Consider the following 17,999-nt stretch of genomic DNA (forward strand, 5'->3'; position numbering starts at 1 on the left):
ATTATTGGATCAGAGCGATTAGCTGCATAGCCTGATTTTCTGAGTCAAAATCCAATTTCTTTTTCAGGTACCACAGGCTTATGAGTAGTCATGTGCTTTTTGTTTTGCGATGGCATCACAGGATTACTAGCAGATGCAGTAAACTGAAGTCATTTCTCATTAACTGTATTCCTCATGATACTAAGAGAATGTGTCACTCTGAACTTGCATCCTCGAGCATTTTTCAGGAGAAAGAGTGCTTTCAGAAGCTCAAAGAAAAGCTGACAAAAGCCAAACTCTTGAGAAGCACTGTGTCAGGCACTTTCCAGTACCTTACCTCATAATTCTCATAACAACCCCAGAAGAGGAGGAACATTATTCCCCCTTTTACACTGGTAGTAACTGAGTATCTTAGAAATACGGTAATCTCTCAGAATTCATGTGGATTTATCAAGCTCACACTGAAACAGGTGGCAAGGTGAAACCCTGGAACTCCAGACTTGATCTGGTGGCCAGAGCAAACCCAAGAGTCACCTTCTTCTAAGAGAACAAGGAAAGCTTCACTCAAAGCAAACTGTTCCCCTGCCACATCTCCATTGGTTAGATCTGGACAGAGTGAAAGATTCAAGTTCTCATGTCTAGAAATAGGGCTGTAGTCCCATTAACATTTGTATCCAGGTGAAACTGAATTAAAGTAAGCTTCAAGCACCAATTGGGAGGAGAAAATAAACAACACAAGGTCAGCAGGTAGTCTGGAACAGGGAGGGGTAAGGTCTCCAGTGGCGACTGGGTAGGGTGGAGGGTGGAAGGCCCTCTCCTTGGTCCTGCTTTCTCTGTAAGGCACGGAGAGAGAGCCTGTGAGAAACCTGTAACACACAGTGAGTGAGAGCTCTGAGTCCCTATACTACGGCTGACTCTTGCCAAATATTTTGTGGTACACTTAACTTAAAAGGAGGAAGAAAAAAATAGAGGAATCAGAAAATGCCCCATTGTAAATGAAAGTGAGAATTCTTCCTGGCTTTAGCCTCTGCTAAGGGAATCTAGATTCTACTCAGGAACAGAGACCACTTTTCACAAAATGTATGGTTTTGGTTCATCTCATTGACAGCAACCTGCCTACCTGAGCCATGAGCCCATAGCTGCCAGAAACAATGATGCCAAAAGAAATCTTTCTCTATCTCCAGGGTGTTCATCACCATAGCACAACTGCACCATTTGCTTCTGAGTCTTGGATACAAAAACTTTTTTCTTGTCTTATCTTTTAATTTTAAAAAATCATTTTATTTTACTTTGTTTTTTTTTGTTTGTTTTTATTATTTTGGGTTCTTGTCTTAGATCATTCAGTGACTAGCTGGGTGACCTTGAGTAAATCCCATCTTCTCTGTGGTCCTCTGTGAAGGGGCTCAGTTGGAAGGACTGTGATTGATTAGTTATGTCTGCCACGGGTGCTGCATTAGAAAGTGGTGATATAAGTGTTACATATTAGCCTTTTCTGAACTGGGTGATCTTAGGTTCCTAATTCTCTGTTGGGGAGTAGATGGAGATAAGCCTCTGAGGAGCAGTTAGTCATGGCCTGGAGCTCAGTGTAATCCTGAGGTGAGACAAGGCTGTTCTCACAGCCTCAGAAAAGTATGCTCTAACCCATTCCATTTTAGAAAAGCTGAGTGGGTCACTAACCTTTATTGCTTCCCTTCTCTCACCTGCCCCCCCCCCCCGCCGTTATTTCTCTCTCCATAATCCCCTTGGGCATACCCTGGGGGACTCTAGTGTCAATGTAGGCCTGAGGGAGGAGGTTCAGCAGACATCGGGGGAATATGTATTAGTTTTCTATAGCTGTGTAACAACATAACTGCAGACTTAGCAGCATCCAACCACGCATGTATTATCTCACAGTTTCTGTGAGTCATGAGTCAGGGTATGGCTTGACTTGGTTCTCTGCTTATGGTATCACAGGGTACAGCCAAGGTGTCAGCCAGGGCTGGCTCTCATCTGAAGGTTTGACTGGAGAGGGATCTGCTTCTCCAACCACTCATGTGGTCAAGCCATCCCTTGCAGTTATAGAACTGAGAGCTTTAGTTTCTTTGCGAGCTGTTGGCTCAGGAGGACCCTCAGCTCCTCCTGAGGGTTCACCCACTATTCCTGCAACGTGCCATTCCAGCCAGCAAGGGAGAGACTCCAGCCAGATGGGCTCTACAGTCTTATGTGATACAAATTTGGGGGTAAAACTGAAGACCAAAAACACACATCCACCTAGTTAGTCCCTTCTCCAGAGTTGAGATGATTATGCTGAGATGCCTAAGAAGACTATGTTGTTTTTGCTGCTGGACATTAGGCCTTTTCCTAGATCCACCCCTTGAGTTTATACATTAAAAATCCCATATGACCCCAGAGAAATCCCAAAAGTTAGTTATCTGATCCATACTGAATAGAAATGTCATGCTGTGGATTCTTCAAAACTCATTAACCTGACACCTTCATTGGAATGGTTGTGATTTTCTAGACAGCAGCTGTTAGCACATCCATTTCACAGATATTAAAGACTGATTGGATGACAGGATTCTTTGCCACTCTTCACTGAATATCTCATACTAATTACACAGTTTCCAAGCCTTCAGAACTTTCCTGAAAATTTGTGTTTATTGGTAAACTTTTAATCAAACAAGATGGGCAAAGTACCGCATTAAGCTCAAGGATGTCATTCTGGAATATCACAGGTGAAAGAACTCGCGTGAGTCCTCTAAATTACTGCCTAGACCCACAGTCCTCAGTCTCAGTGGACATCTCTGCTTCTCATTTATCCTGAGGAAATAGGGCCTGTGGTAGAATATTATACAGTCACTTCCTTACAACCATGCTCTCCTGAATTCTGGAAGCCTCGTTTCCCTGTATTTTAGACTTAGTGGAGTAAACAAGCTAATAGTGCCCCTCGAGAGAGTTCACTAGTTAACACCCAGCCCTTAATGTCTTTTATACTTGGAAGGGATCTTAGCAGTCACTTTGCTTAACCCTAATATTAAAAATGAAATGGCTCTTAAGAAAAGGGTCTGATATCAAGTGGTATTAAGAAGGATAAAGTTCAACCAACTTCTTTGAATCACGTGGGTCTTCAAGGAGCACAGTCTTGGTCTCATGACAAAGATGACCAAAGATAACAAGGCATCTGGGGAGGCTGTTGTACCCTCCTTGCAGTTTGTGGGTAAAAGAGTGGGTGGAGAGCAAAGATGTCTGCCATGTCCTGCCTGCTTTCTGCTGTCCAAGAAGAAGGGAAGATGGCGGAAGAGTAAGACGCGGAGATCACCTTCCTCTCCACAGATACACCAGAAATACATCTACACGTGGAACAACTCCTGCAGAACACCTACTGAAGGCTGGCAGAAGACCTCAGACCTCCCAAAAGGCAAGAAACTCCCCACGTACCTGGGTAGGGCAAAAGGAAAAAAGAATAAACAGAGACAAAAGAATAGGGACGGCACCTGCACCAGTGGGAGGGAGCTGTGAAGGAGGAAAAGTTTCCACACACTAGGAAGCCCCTTCGCGGGCGGAGACTGCGGGAGGCGGAGGGGGGAGCTTCGAAGCCGCGGAGGAGTGCACAGCAACGGGTGCGGAGGGCAAAGCGGGGAGATTCCCGCACAGAGGATCGGTGCCGACCGGCACTCACCAGCCCGAGAGGCTTGTCTGCTCACCCGTCGGGACGGGCGGGGCTGCGAGCTGAGGCTCTGAGGCTAGGGTTTCGGTTTCGGACGGAGCGCAGGGAGAGGACTGGGGTTGGCGGCTTGAACATAGCCTGAAGGGGTTAGTGCACCACAGCTAGCCGGGAGGGAGTCCGGGGAAAAGCCTGCACCTGCCGAAGAGGCAAGAGACTTTTTCTTCCCTCTTTGTTTCCTGGTGCGAGAGGAGAGGGGTTTAAGAACGCTGCTTAAAGGAACTCCAGAGACGGGCGCGAGCCGCGGCCAAAAGCGCGAACCCCAGAGACGGGCGCGAGCCGCGGCTGAAAGCGCGGACCCCAGAGACGGGCGCGAGCCGCGGCTGAAAGCGCGGACCCCAGAGACGGGCGCGAGCCGCGGCTGAAAGCGCGGACCCCAGAGACGGGCGCGAGCCGCGGCTGAAAGCGCGGACCCCAGAGACGGGCGCGAGCCGCGGCTGAGGGCACGGACCCCAGAGACGGGCGCGAGCCGCGGCTGAGGGCGCTGACTCCAGAGACGGGCGCAAGCCGCGGCCGGAGGCGCGGACCCCAAGGCGGGCGGGAGACGTTGGGGCTGCTGCTGCCGCCACCAAGGGGCCTGTGTGCGAGCGCAGGTCGCTCTCCACTCCCCTCTTCCGCGGAGCCTGTGCAGCCCGCCACTGCCGGGTTCCCGGGATCCGGGGGCGACTTCCCCGGGAGAGCGCACGGCGGGCCTCGGGCTGGTGCAGAGTCACGCCGGACTTTGCCGCCGCAGGCCCGCCCCGCATTCCGGGCCCCTCCCTCCCCGCCGCCGGCCTCCGTACGCCAGAACCCCCGAATCAGCGGCTCCTTTAACCCCGTCCTGTCTGAGCAAAAAACAGACGCCCTCCAGCGACCTACACGCAGAGGCAGGGCCAAATCCAAAGCTGAGCCTCTGTGAGCTGTGAGAACAAAGAAGAGAAAGGGAAATCTCTCCCAGCAGCCTCAGAAGCAGCGGATTAAAGCTCCACAATCAACTTGATGTACCCTGCATCTGTGGAATACATGAATAGACAGCCAATCATCCCAAATTAAGGAGGTGGACTTTGGGAGCAAGATCTATGATTTTTCTCCCTATTCCTCTTTTTGTGAATGTGTATGTGTATGCTTCTGTGTGAGATCTTGTCTGTATAGTCTTGCTTCCACCATTTGTCCTAGGTTCTATCCGTCCATGGTTTTTTCTTAAAATTTTTTTTAATAATCAATTTTAATTTTAAGAACGTTATTATACTTTACCTTCGTCCTTTCTTTCTTTCTTTCTTTCCTTCCTTCCTTCCCTCCTTTAGACAACGAATCATCCCAAATTGAGGAGGTGGTCTCTGACAGCAAGATTTATGATTTTTCCCCCTTTACCTCTTTTTGTGAGGGTGTATGTGTACGCTTCTGTGTAAGACTTTGTCTGTATAGCTTTGCTTCCAACATTTGTCCTAAGGTTCTATCCGTCCCTTTTTTTTTTTTCTAATTAAGAATTTTTTAATTCAATAACTTTACTCTATTTTATTTTTACTGTATCTTCTTTCTGTTTTCCCCTCTTTCCCTCCTTCCTTCCTTCCTCCCTCCCTCCTTTCATTCCTTCTTGCCTTCTTTCCTTCCTTGCTTCTTTCTTCCTTCCTTCCTTCCTTCCTTCCTTCCCTCCTTCCTTCCCTCCTTTAGACAACGAATCATCCCAAATTCAGGAGGTGGTCTCTGACAGCAAGATTTATGATTTTTCCCCCTTTACCTCTTTTTGTGAGGGTGTATGTGTACGCTTCTGTGTAAGACTTTGTCTGTACAGCTCTGCTTCCAACATTTGTCCTAAGGTTCTATCCGTCCTTTTTTTTTTTTTTTTTCTAATTAAGAATTTTTTAATTCAATAACTTTATTATACTTTATTTTATTTTTACTGTATCTTCTTTCTTTTTGTTTTTTCCTTCCTTCCCTCCTTCCTTCCTCCCTCCCTCCCTCCCTCCTTTCGTTCCTTCTTGCCTTCTTTCCTTCTTTGCTTCTTTCTTTCTTTCTTCCTTCCTTCCTTCCTTCCTTCCCTCCTTCCTTCCCTCCTTTCCTTCTTTCTTTCCTCATACGTCTACTAATTCTCTCTACTTTTTCTCCCTTTTATTCTGAGCCGTGTGGATGAAAGGCTCTTGGTGCTCCAGCCAGGAGGCAGGGCTCTGCCTCTGAGGTAGGAGAGCCAACTTCAAGACACTGGTTCACAAGAGACCTCCCAGCTCCAGATAATATCAAACGGCGAAAATCTCCCAGAGACCTCCATCTTAACAACAGCACCCAGCTTCACTCAACGACCAGCAAGCCACAGTGCTGGACAACCTGTGCCAAACAACTAGCAAAACAGGAACACAACCCCACCCATTAGCAGAGAGGCTGCCTAAAATCATAATAAGGCCACAGACACCCCAAAACACACCACCAGACGTGAACCTGCCCACTAGAGAGACAAGATCCAGCCTCTTCCACCACAACACAGGCACTAGTCCCCTCCACCAGGAAGCCTACACAACCCACTGAACCAACCTTAGCCACTGGAGACAGACATCAAAAACAGGAGGAACTACGAACCTGCAGCCTGCAAAAAGGAGACCCCAAACACAGTAAGATAAGCAAAATGAGAAAACAGAAAAACACACAGCAGATAAAGGAGCAAGATAAAAATGCACCAGACCTAACAAATGAAGAGGAAATAGGCAGTCTACCTGAAAAAGAATTCAGAATAATGATAGTAAGGTTGATCCGAAATCTTGGAGATAGAATGGACAATAGAATGGACAAAATGCAAGAATCAGTTAACAAGGACCTAGAAGAACTAAAGATGAAACAAGCAACGATGAACAACACAATAAATGAAATTAAAAATACTCTAGATGGGATCAATAGCAGAATAACTGAGGCAGAAGAACGGATAAGTGACCTGGAAGATAAAATAGTGGAAATAACTACTGCAGAGCAGAATAAAGAAAAAAGAATGAAAAGAACTGAGGACAGTCTCAGAGACCTCTGGGACAACATTAAACGCACCAACATTCGAATTATAGGGGTTCCAGAAGAAGAAGAGAAAAAGAAAGGGACTGAGAAAATATTTGAAGAGATTATAGTTGAAAACTTCCCTAATATGGGAAAGGAAATAGTTAATCAAGTCCAGGAAGCACAGAGAGTCCCATACAGGATAAATACAAGGAGAAATACGCCAAGACACATATTAATCAAACTGTCAAAAATTAAATACAAAGAAAGCATATTAAAAGCAGCAAGGGAAAAACAACAAATAACACATAAGGGAATCCCCATAAGGTTAACAGCTGATCTTTCAGCAGAAACCCTACAAGCCAGAAGGGAGTGGCAGGACATACTGAAAGTGATGAAGGAGAAAAACCTGCAACCAAGACTACTCTACCCAGCAAGGATCTCATTCAGATTTGATGGAGAAATTAAAACCTTTACAGACAAGCAAAAGCTGAGAGAGTTCAGCACCACCAAACCAGCTTTACAACAAATGCTAAAGGATCTTCTCTAGGCAAGAAACACAAGAGAAGGAAAAGACCTATAATAACGAACCCAAAACAATATAGAAAATGGGAATAGGAACATACATATCGATAATTACCTTAAATGTAAATGGACTAAATGCTCCCACCAAAAGACACAGATTAGCTGAATGGATACAAAAACAAGACCCTTACATATGCTGTCTACAAGAGACCCACTTCAGACCTAGAGACACATACAGACTAAAAGTATCAAGTATCTTTTCTGACCACAATGCCATGAGACTAGATATCAATTACAGGAAAAGATCTGTAAAAAATACAAACACATGGAGGCTAAACAATACACTACTTAATAATGAAGTGATCACTGAAGAAATCAAAGAGGAAATCAAAAAATACCTAGAAACAAATGACAATGGAGACACAACGACCCAAAACCTGTGGGATGCAGCAAAAGCAGTTCTAAGGGGGAAGTTTATAGCAATACAAGCCCACCTTAAGAAGCAGGAAACATCTAGAATAAACAACCTAACCTTGCACCTCAAGCAATTAGAGAAAGAAGAACAAAAAAACCCCAAAGCTAGCAGAAGGAAAGAAATCATAAAAATCAGATCAGAAATAAATGAAAAAGAAATGAAGGAAACAATAGCAAAGATCAATGAAACTAAAAGCTGGTTCTTTGAGAAGATAAACAAAATAGATAAACCACTAGCCAGACTTATCAAGAAAAAAAGGGAGAAGACTCAAATCAATAGAATTAGAAATGAAAAAGGAGAGGTAACAACTGACACTGCAGAAATAAAAGAGATCATGAGAGATTACTACAAGCAACTCTATGCCAATAAAATGGACAATCTGGAAGAAATGGACAAATTCTTAGAAATGCACAACCTGCCAAGACTGAATCAGGAAGAAATAGAAAATATGAACAGACCAATCACAAGCACTGAAATTGAAACTGTGATTAAAAATCTTCCAACAAAGAAAAGTCCAGGACCAGATGGCTTCACAGGCGAATTCTATCAAACATTTAGAGAAGAGCTAACACCTATCCTTCTCAAACTCTTCCAAAATATAGCAGAGGGAGGAACACTCCCAAACTCATTCTACGAGGCCACCATCACCTTGATACCAAAACCAGGCAAGGATGTCACAAAGAAAGAAAACTACAGACCAATATCACTGATGAACATAGATGCAAAAATCCTCAACAAAATACTAGCAAACAGAATCCAACAGCACATTAAAAGGATCATACACCATGATCAGGTGGGGTTTGTTCCAGGAATGCAAGGATTCTTCAATATACGCAAATCTATCAATGTGATAAACCATATTAACAAACTGAAGGAGAAAAACCATATGATCATCTCAATAGATGCAGAGAAAGCTTTTGACAAAATTCAACACCCATTTATGATAAAAACCCTGCAGAAAGTAGGCATAGAGGGAACTTTCCTCAACATAATAAAGGCCATATACGACAAGCCCACAGCAAACATCATCCTCAATGGTGAAAAACTGAAAGCATTTCCACTAAGATCAGGAACAAGACAAGGGTGCCCACTCTCACCACTCTTATTCAACATAGTTTTGGAAGTTTTAGCCACAGCAATCAGAGAAGAGAAGGAAATAAAAGGAATCCAAATCGGAAAAGAAGAAGTAAAGCTGTCACTGTTTGCAGATGACATGATCCTATACATAGAGAATCCTAAAGATGCTACCAGAAAACTACTAGAGCTAATCAATGAATTTGGTAAAGTAGCAGGATACAAAATTAATGCACAGAAATCTCTGGCATTCCTATATACTAATGATGAAAAATCTGAAAGTGAAATCAAGAAAACACTCCCATTTACCATTGCAACAAAAAGAATAAAATATCTAGGAATAAACCTACCTAAGGAGACAAAAGACCTGTATGCAGAAAACTATAAGACACTGATGAAAGAAATTAAAGATGATACAAATAGATGGAGACATATACCATGTTCTTGGATTGGAAGAATCAACATTGTGAAAATGACTCTACTACCCAAAGCAATCTATAGATTCAATGCAATCCCTATCAAACTACCATTGGCATTTTTCACAGAACTAGAACAAAAAATTTCACAATTTGTATGGAAACACAAAAGACCCCGAATAGCCAAAGCAATCTTGAGAACAAAAAAAGGAACTGGAGGAATCAGGCTCCCTGACTTCAGACTATACTACAAAGCTACAGTTATCAAGACAGTATGGTACTGGCACAAAAACAGAAAGATAGATCAATGGAACAGGATAGAAAGCCCAGAGATAAACCCATGCACATATGGACACCTTATCTTTGATAAAGGTGGCAGGAATGTACAGTGGAAAAAGGACAGCCTCTTCAATAAATGGTGCTGGGAAAACTGGACAGGTACATGTAAAAGAATGAAATTAGAACACTCCCTAACACCATACACAAAAATAAGCTCAAAATGGATTAAAGACCTAAATATAAGGCCAGAAACTATCAAACTCTTAGAGGAAAACATAGGCAGAACACTCTATGACATAAATCACAGCAAGATTCTTTCTGACCCACCCCCTAGAGTAATGGAAATAAAAACAAAAATAAACAAATGGGACCTAATGAAACTTCAAAGCTTTTGCACAGCAAAGGAAACCATAAACAAGACCAAAAGACAACCCTCAGAATGGGAGAAAAGATTTGCAAATGAAGCAACTGACAAAGGATTAATCTCCAAAATTTACAAGCAGCTCATGCAGCTCAACAACAAAAAAACAAACAACCCAATCCAAAAATGGGCAGAAGACCTAAATAGACATTTCTCCAAAGAAGATATACAGACTGCCAACAAACACATGAAAGAATGCTCAACATCATTAATCATTAGAGAAATGCAAATCAAAACTACAATGAGATATCATCTCACACCAGTCAGAATGGCCATCATCAATAAATCTAGAAACAATAAATGCTGGAGAGGGTGTGGAGAAAAGGGAACCCTCTTGCACTGCTGGTGGGAATGTGAATTGGTTCAGCCACTATGGAGAACAGTATGGAGGTTCCTTAAAAAACTACAAATAGAACTACCATATGACCCAGCAATCCCACTACTGGGCATATACCCTGAGAAAACCATAATTCAAAAAGAGTCATGTACCAAAATGTTCATCGCAGCTCTATTTACAATAGCCCGGAGATGGAAACAACCTAAGTGCCCATCATCGGATGAATGGATAAAGAAGATGTGGCACATATATACAATGGAATATTACTCAGCCATAAAAAGAAACGAAATGGAGCTATTTGTAATGAGGTGGATAGACCTAGAGTCTGTCATACACAGTGAAGTAAGTCAGAAAGAAAAAGACAAATACAGTATGCTAACACATATATATGGAATTTAAGAAAAAAAAAAAAAATGTCATGAAGAACCTAGGGGTAAGGCAGGAATAAAGACGCAGACCTCCTAGAGAACGGACTTGAGGTTATGGGGAGGGGGAAGGGTAAGCTGTGACGGGGCGAGAGAGAGTCATGGACATATACACACTAACAAACGTAGTAAGATAGATAGCTAGTGGGAAGCAGCCACATGGCACAGGGATATTGGCTCGGTGCTCTGTGACAGCCTGGAGGGGTGGGATAGGGAGGGTGGGAGGGAGGGAGACGCAAGAGGGAAGAGATATGGGAACATATGTATATGTATAACTGATTCACTTTGTTATAAAGCAGAAACTAACACACCATTGTAAAGTAATTATACCCCAATAAAGATGTTAAAAAAAAAAAATAAATAAATAAATATTATGTTCCTTAAAACTGACAAAAACAGAAATTAAAAAGAATGAGAAAAAAAAAAAAAAAAAAAAAAAAAAAAAGAGTGGGTGGATTCTGATGACTATGTTGAGCTCCTCCTTCTTCCTATTCCAAAAAGGTGAACGGCCAAGCACTGCCCGATCTTGGGAGGGACTTTCACGTGAAAATCATAGATTGTGAACATGTATTTATTTTTTATTTTGGCAGGAAATGATTTTCCTAACCAGTGGTGTGACCATGACAAAGAAGAATAGTTCTGCTTTCAACTCAGAGAAATAGTGGGGGAGAGACAAAAACAAGCAGAAAAGAAACAATTTCTTCAGGCTTTAAGGAGGGGTAGCTATTCACGGTCAACGAATAGCTTTCAGGATCACCTTTGTAATCTCGTGCGCCTTTAAACCCTCCACATCCACTGCGGTCAGAAGGGGATTTCGCTGGCCCACAGGAAGGCAGTCCTTGTGCTTGTGTTGTCTTCAAGTGGGTCCCACAGGTTGAAAGTTGCCTCCTCTTCCCCCCTCTGACTCATTAAAACCAAATTCAGTTTAGGGACATCTCTCCCTATTCCAGCCCCTCACTATTCCAGGTTAGAAGCTATTAGTAGACTCATCCCACCATGAAGCAGAGACCATACTCGCCCTCCAGACTCATCCCTTAGCCAGATCCCAGTGCCTGGCACAGAACACGGGGTCAGTGATGTTAAGGAACCAAGCTGATTACTTCTGGCTCTGCTCTTTGTGTGGTTCTTTGCTGCTTCATATGTAGTTTCTCTCAACTTGCTGTCCTTATATTTACACTTCTGCGTCTTCTTCCATGGAACCCAGTCCATGCTGCTGCTCCAGGAGGTCAGCAGCAACTATTTGTTGGCAACAGACTATATCACGGGACTTTATAGACAGATAGACGCTAAACAGCACTAGTGTGTAGTTTGAAAATTTGGGCAAGTTATTCACTTAATGGTGGGGCATCTACAAAGACACCTCTATCTTTTCTCTCTCCTCCCTCCCTTGCCCACCAAATTTCTTGAGAGAGTAATCTTTACTCCCTTTATCTCATACCTTGTCCATTCAAATCTGATTTTGTTTCCTACACTCCCTCCACACATATGTAGACGCTGAAATGCTCACGCTAACTGCCAGATGTAACAGCTTTTCTTGAATTCTAGCCTCACTAATCTTCCTAATGAATTTGATGCAGCTGTGAACTACTCTTGAAAATTTTCTCCCTTTGTGGGGCAACTGGAATACAGTTTGCCTCCCAACTCTAACTTACTTCTATCTCCTCAGCTGGCTCCTCTTTTGCCTCATTTAAAACACGGGTATGTCCCAAGATTTGTCCTCAACTCAGTTTCTCTTCCTTTTGTATACCTCCTTTCTGGTGGTCTCAAATACTCCTACTGTTTCAATTAACATCTCCATGCAGATAGTCCCAGATCTTTACCCCTAGTCCAACTTATTTACAGAGTTCTATCTTCATATTTTCAACCACCTACTGGATTGCATCATCTAGGTAATTCTCCTAGTCCTTCAAATGCATCGGTTTAAAAGTTTACAAATCATCTCCCCCAAACCAGCCCCTTCTCCTAAATTCCCTATTAATATTTGTGAAAGAAAACATGCCACTAACATTGAAATAAGTTCAAAACTGAATACTTCTGCACTCCTCCATCTCTCTCAATCCCATACCTAATGAAGTGACATTCATTAAGGACACACCTCTAATGAGGCAACATCTCTAGGAGGTGGCATTCATTGAATGCCAGACTCTGGGGGGTGTAGTGTGGAAAAAGTAAAGAAGAGAGAGAATGAGAGAGAGAGAGAGAGAGAGAGAGAGAGAGGCAATTGGTCTTACCCCTGAGAACTTACAAAGGGAGGACAGAAAAGCATTCATTTGATGAATTTTTACTGAATACCTATTAAAAGCCAGGCACTGTTCTGGATGCCAAAGTCCTTCAGTATCACCTCTGCAGTGTCTCTCGGGTCTACTCCAGACTAATTCAGGTCTGGTTAGAAGTTCCAGATCAATACTTTTCAAATGGGAAAAATGGGCTTCTTGCCTTTAGTATTGTATTTTTTTCTACTGGTAATTATCATGTTAGCTGTTAGTTTAAAGTAGATAATTTAAAGAAGTATTTGTCTATCCTAAATCATGTCTAACTTTTCCTTTATACGTTAAAATTTTATTTGTTCTTTTATCTTTCCAAAGCTTCCTAACAAACCCTCCATCCTGAATTGAATGCTTCAATTCAACCCATATGCTGCCATCAGACAAATATTCCTATAACTGAGCTGTAAGGTTGCTTCCTTATTTGGAAATGTTTGAAGGCTCAAAAATTATAATCTAAACTCTGCAATTCGGAATGCAAGACCCCCATCCTGAGACCTGAACTCCAATCTCTCCTTCTGGTCTTACCTGCCAGTTCCCTTTCCTCTCTGCCTGTGCTCCAGCCAAACAGGAGTACTCAGTGTTCACAAACATGTCCTATACTTTCTCTTCTTACCCACAGTCATGCCCTCCACTTGGAATGCCATCTGGTCTATCTCTATTCACGGAAAGCCTTCCTTCCTCTTTCAAGGTTCAGCTTAATTGCTTTATTGTTATAATGGTTTCTGCCTTATTCCCCCAATGGCTTGCACAGATGGCAATGACTGAGTTCTAATCATAATTATGGTAAGTCCACCCACTGTTCCACATACAACTTGCAAAGGGACCTTCTCATTAGATGCTGAATAAGTACTTACTAAATAAATGTTACCAGAAGAAATTTTCTAGTAGTTTCACATGTGTACGTTATTTCTTCCCAACTTGATTATAAAGTCTTCAAGAACACGGACCATGTTTTCTTCCTTTACCTTTATTTTCTACATAGTTCTTGGTACAGAACTATAAATAGAGTAGAAGTATAAATGTTAGCAGAATGAACAAGTGATAATTTATGCTTTTTCATAGGAAACACAATATTGTATTAAAGTCCACAGTCATATATTCTGCAGTCTAAGATTAATGCCATGTTTGGACACTACAAAAAGAAAAAAACTGTAGCTAGTCTAGTAATATCTATAACATTCTTTAGCTATTTTTTTCCTTCATGTTTCCTAAATAACTATTTCTGCTTATAATTTCTTAACTGTACCTCACTGAACTCCATTATTAGTCCTTTTAAAAAATTATCTTAAGCTTTCCTGGTAGATAATTGTTATCTATAAAGATAATTTTGTCTCTACTTTAAAATAGTTATATCATTTATTTCTTTTTCTTACCTTTCTAACTGATTGGAACTTCTATATCAATATTTTACAAATGAAAAAGAATGGGCCTTTTGCTTTCAGTGGGTTTTTTTCTACAAATAATATTCAGGTTAGCTGTTGATTTAAATTAGATATTTTTATTTTAAGAAGTCTTGGGACTTTCCTGATAGTCCAGTGGTTAGGACTCCATGCTTCCACTGCAGGAGGCATGGGTTCCATCCCTAGTCAGGGAACTAAGATCCTGCAAGCTGAGAAAAAAAAAAAAAGAAGTCTTTATCTATCCTAAATCACAGTATCTAACCTTTCCTTTTTATATTAAAGTTTATTTGTGTTCTTATCTGATTGCTCTCTCAGACTAAGCGACATAATTTCAGTGAAGTGGAGATGTGACAACCGTTTAGTGATATGACCAATCACAGACAGCCATGCCAGACAACTGACATCATCAGTCATTTGGCCTATATTTACTGATAAAATTATCAAGAGAACCGAGGAACGTACTTTAGACTTTGTGCCATTTAGTCATGAACTCTCCAGGATAAAGGTCACAAAATATGAAAAAGCTGGTGAATTCTTCTATCCTTTTGTTCATTTATTCAACAAATATTTATTGAGTGCTGCTATGTGCCAGACGCTATTCCAGGGCTGAGCTATAAGAACGAACGAGACAAACTCCCTATTCTCACAGGGCTTTCATTCTAGAGAAGATAAACTGTAAGCTAACAAATAAGTGAGCAAGATCTTTTCAGACATTCATAAGAGCTGTAAAGATAATAACATAAGGCAATGCACTAGAGAGTGACTGATAGGGATGGGTTATTTCAGCCAAGGTGGTCAGGGAAGGCTTCTCCAATGAATTATTTTGAACAGAGATTTAAGGAACCAGCTATGTAAAGATGATAGGGAGAGCACTGCAGGCAGAGGAAACAGTGAATGCAAAGGCTCTAAGGTGAGAAGGATCTTGGCATTTTACAAGAACAAAGAGAAGGCTGAGCAGCAGTGAATGGAAGAAGAACTATAGGATATGTTTGGAGTGGTAGGAAAACCAGGTGATGGTGAAGAAACACGGAAATCATTTTTAAGGACAAGGATAATAATACATTTGCTAAAATGAAACATTTAGAAGATTTACAGGGAATTCCCTGGTGGCGCAGTGGTTAAGAATCCGCCTGCCAATGCAGGGGACACGGGTTCGAGCCCTGCTCCGGGAAGATCCCACATGCCACGGAGCAACTAAGCCCCTGTGCCACAACTACTGAGCCCACGTGCCACAACTACTGAAGCCTGCGTGCCTATAGCCTGTGCTCCGCAACAAGAGAAGCCACCACAATGAGAAGTCCACACACTGCAGCGAAGAGTAGCCCCCGCTCGCCACCAACTAGAGAAGCCCGTGCACAGCAATGAAGACCCAATGTAGCCAAAAGTAAATAAATAAAAATAAATTTATAAATAAAAAAGATTTACAATGCAAATTATAAACACTTATACAACTAACTCAAATCTCAAATAGGAAATAAGCCTAAATAAGGCAAACAAGCTCTCTACCATGTTCTGTTCCTCATCAACATTCTCATTTACTTGTGTTTTCTCACTCTGAATGGCAACAAAGATCTTGGAACGATAAACACGTAGTCCTCGGAACAAAATTTTCTTATGCAACAGATTATGAGCCAAGATCTTTTTGGCAGTTTAAGGAGTCCAGAGAGACACATCATCCCAACCAATTAGCCATGGGCTCTCCAAAGCTGAGGAATCACATCATCCATACTAGATGCAACCTTCACAGTAAGTTAAACAAAACCACACGACTTAGTTCCTTTCTTTGTACTCTTATCTGAAGAGGAAAAACCAGCAAATGAAACACTTTCTGTACCCACTAAAGTTATCCAAAAATAAAGTATGTAGCAAATGGGTCTGGGTGACTCAGGGGGATCATTCTCCGTGTGTCTTGATTTAGATTATGGGGCTATTTTTGATTTGTCATAACTGGCTGGCTCTTGTGGTCTCAGACCAGGGCCAGTACACTGGTCAAAGCAGTGCTTTGTCATAGCACAGAAGCTTGTGGCAAAAAGTCTGGTAACTTTCTGTCCCTTTGTGAAAGAACTTTGAATCCTAGTTGTGGCTAGATCCTGCTGCAATGGCCTCCAAAGAGCCACTCAAGTCTTTGTTATACTGGAGTTTTAAAATTTCATCCAGAATACAGCAGAAACTAACACAATGTAAAGCAATTATACTCCAATAAAGATGTTTAAAAAAAAAAAAGAAAAAAAATGTCATATAGAGATCATGTTTTTGGAAACACCAGCTCAGCAGTGAGATCTTTTGGGTCGTAATGGTTTCATGGTGATTAGAATCAGAAAGCAGCAGGGGCAGGCCCCTCTATGCAAACGCCGCAGTAGGTCATCTCTCCTTAGCACAGGGTTTGGAACAGCGTGACCCCTCAATAAATGTCCTCTGGTTATGTTTGTATTTTACACTTATTTGGCCCCCAAATGATTCTTTGGAAGTCTCTGGAGCAGCTCTCAGAGACCAGTCCACGGAATTAGGCCAGTTCATTTTCACTGGTCTCCAACAAAATGAGAAAACGATTTAGGGTTATCACTTATCATTTCTTGTTAATTGCCTTTACTCTGATGTTTTTGTCCTACCTACCTGGTTTTTCTTAAAGTTCACATTTTTTCTATTAGTAAAGAATGTTAGTATATGGTAGTAGTTGCTGTTTTAAATGTCCTTACTTGGCAAATTAGATGGTGGCATCTTGATGCCCATCCCCCCAATTTTTTGAAAATTTACTGAGCCCTGAACCCTAAATCCGGGAACCCCTAGTCTGGATGTTTACTGCCTCTAGTTGTCTGGACTTTCTGGTTCCTACTATGGTATTTGGGATGGATAAATGTTCACTCTGTAGACTCTTCACCAATTTATATCCTTCTTCTATGTAATGTCTTATAAGTGAAAGCTGGAGACCTTCAAGGCAGGGAAGGTGTAAGGAAAAAGGAATAAAATTAGCTATTAATATCACTAGTATTTATATTAGTATTATGGAGGGGCAGAAAATAAGGCCAAATATATAAAACATATACACTTCTAGTGTGATAGGTAAGATCAGGAGGTTTTTTTTAATAAGTGTATCAACTTGTGAAAAATTTGTAATAATATTTTTTGTTAAAATATTTAATAATTACTTATTAAATGCTTCTGTACCTTCAATGTTGGCTGTCCTTAGTTTGCAAATATAGATTTTTCTATAATTAAATCAGTCTAAATCATTGTTGAGATTATGCTTCATGATATTGCTTATAAATAAGAATGTAAAATAACTAAATAGCTATTTTTATCCTAGCAGGACATCCTAGCTAGAGTACAGGACTCTGAGATGCAAGTCTTGTATTCAGCTAAGTCACTGATTTACTGTATCACATTGGTAATATTGCTTAAGCTGCTTCTGTTCCATTTTTATAAATTTGAGTTAGTAAAATTTGTCACTAATGGCTCATTGTCAAGGGTGTTGATGAAAACAGATTATTACAAATGATGGCCTTATCTAGTGGGACGGTAATTACGTGTGTATTTCAAGGTCATATAACTACCATACTATTATCTGTAATAAATAATAGCATAAGGAAAGAATAAAAAATTGGAGTAATAAGTTTGTAATGACATTAATAACAGCTACCACATAGCCAGCATTTATTAGGAACCAGTATTATGCTTAGTACCTTATGAACATTGTCTGATTTGATCTTTCAGGAACCACTGTTACTACCTTCAACTTACAATTCCGG

General features: G+C 41.4%; 1 protein-coding gene across 3 annotated transcripts in view; it reads right to left on the reverse strand.

The window, feature by feature from the left end:
- The window catches only part of LOC307183675 (uncharacterized protein), a 97,505-nt gene that overhangs the window by 48,038 nt on the left and 31,468 nt on the right, over window positions 1-17,999 (reverse strand). For all 3 annotated transcript variants that reach the window (XR_013827549.1, XR_013827550.1, XM_079916520.1), the window contains exon 3: window positions 13,708-13,849. The gene's annotated coding sequence lies outside the window, so the exon portion shown is untranslated. The remainder of the gene's footprint in view (window positions 1-13,707; window positions 13,850-17,999) is intronic.

The sequence above is a fragment of the Stenella coeruleoalba genome (assembly GCF_951394435.1).
Source record: "Stenella coeruleoalba genome assembly, chromosome: 1".
Classification (NCBI taxonomy): Eukaryota; Metazoa; Chordata; class Mammalia; order Artiodactyla; family Delphinidae; genus Stenella; species Stenella coeruleoalba.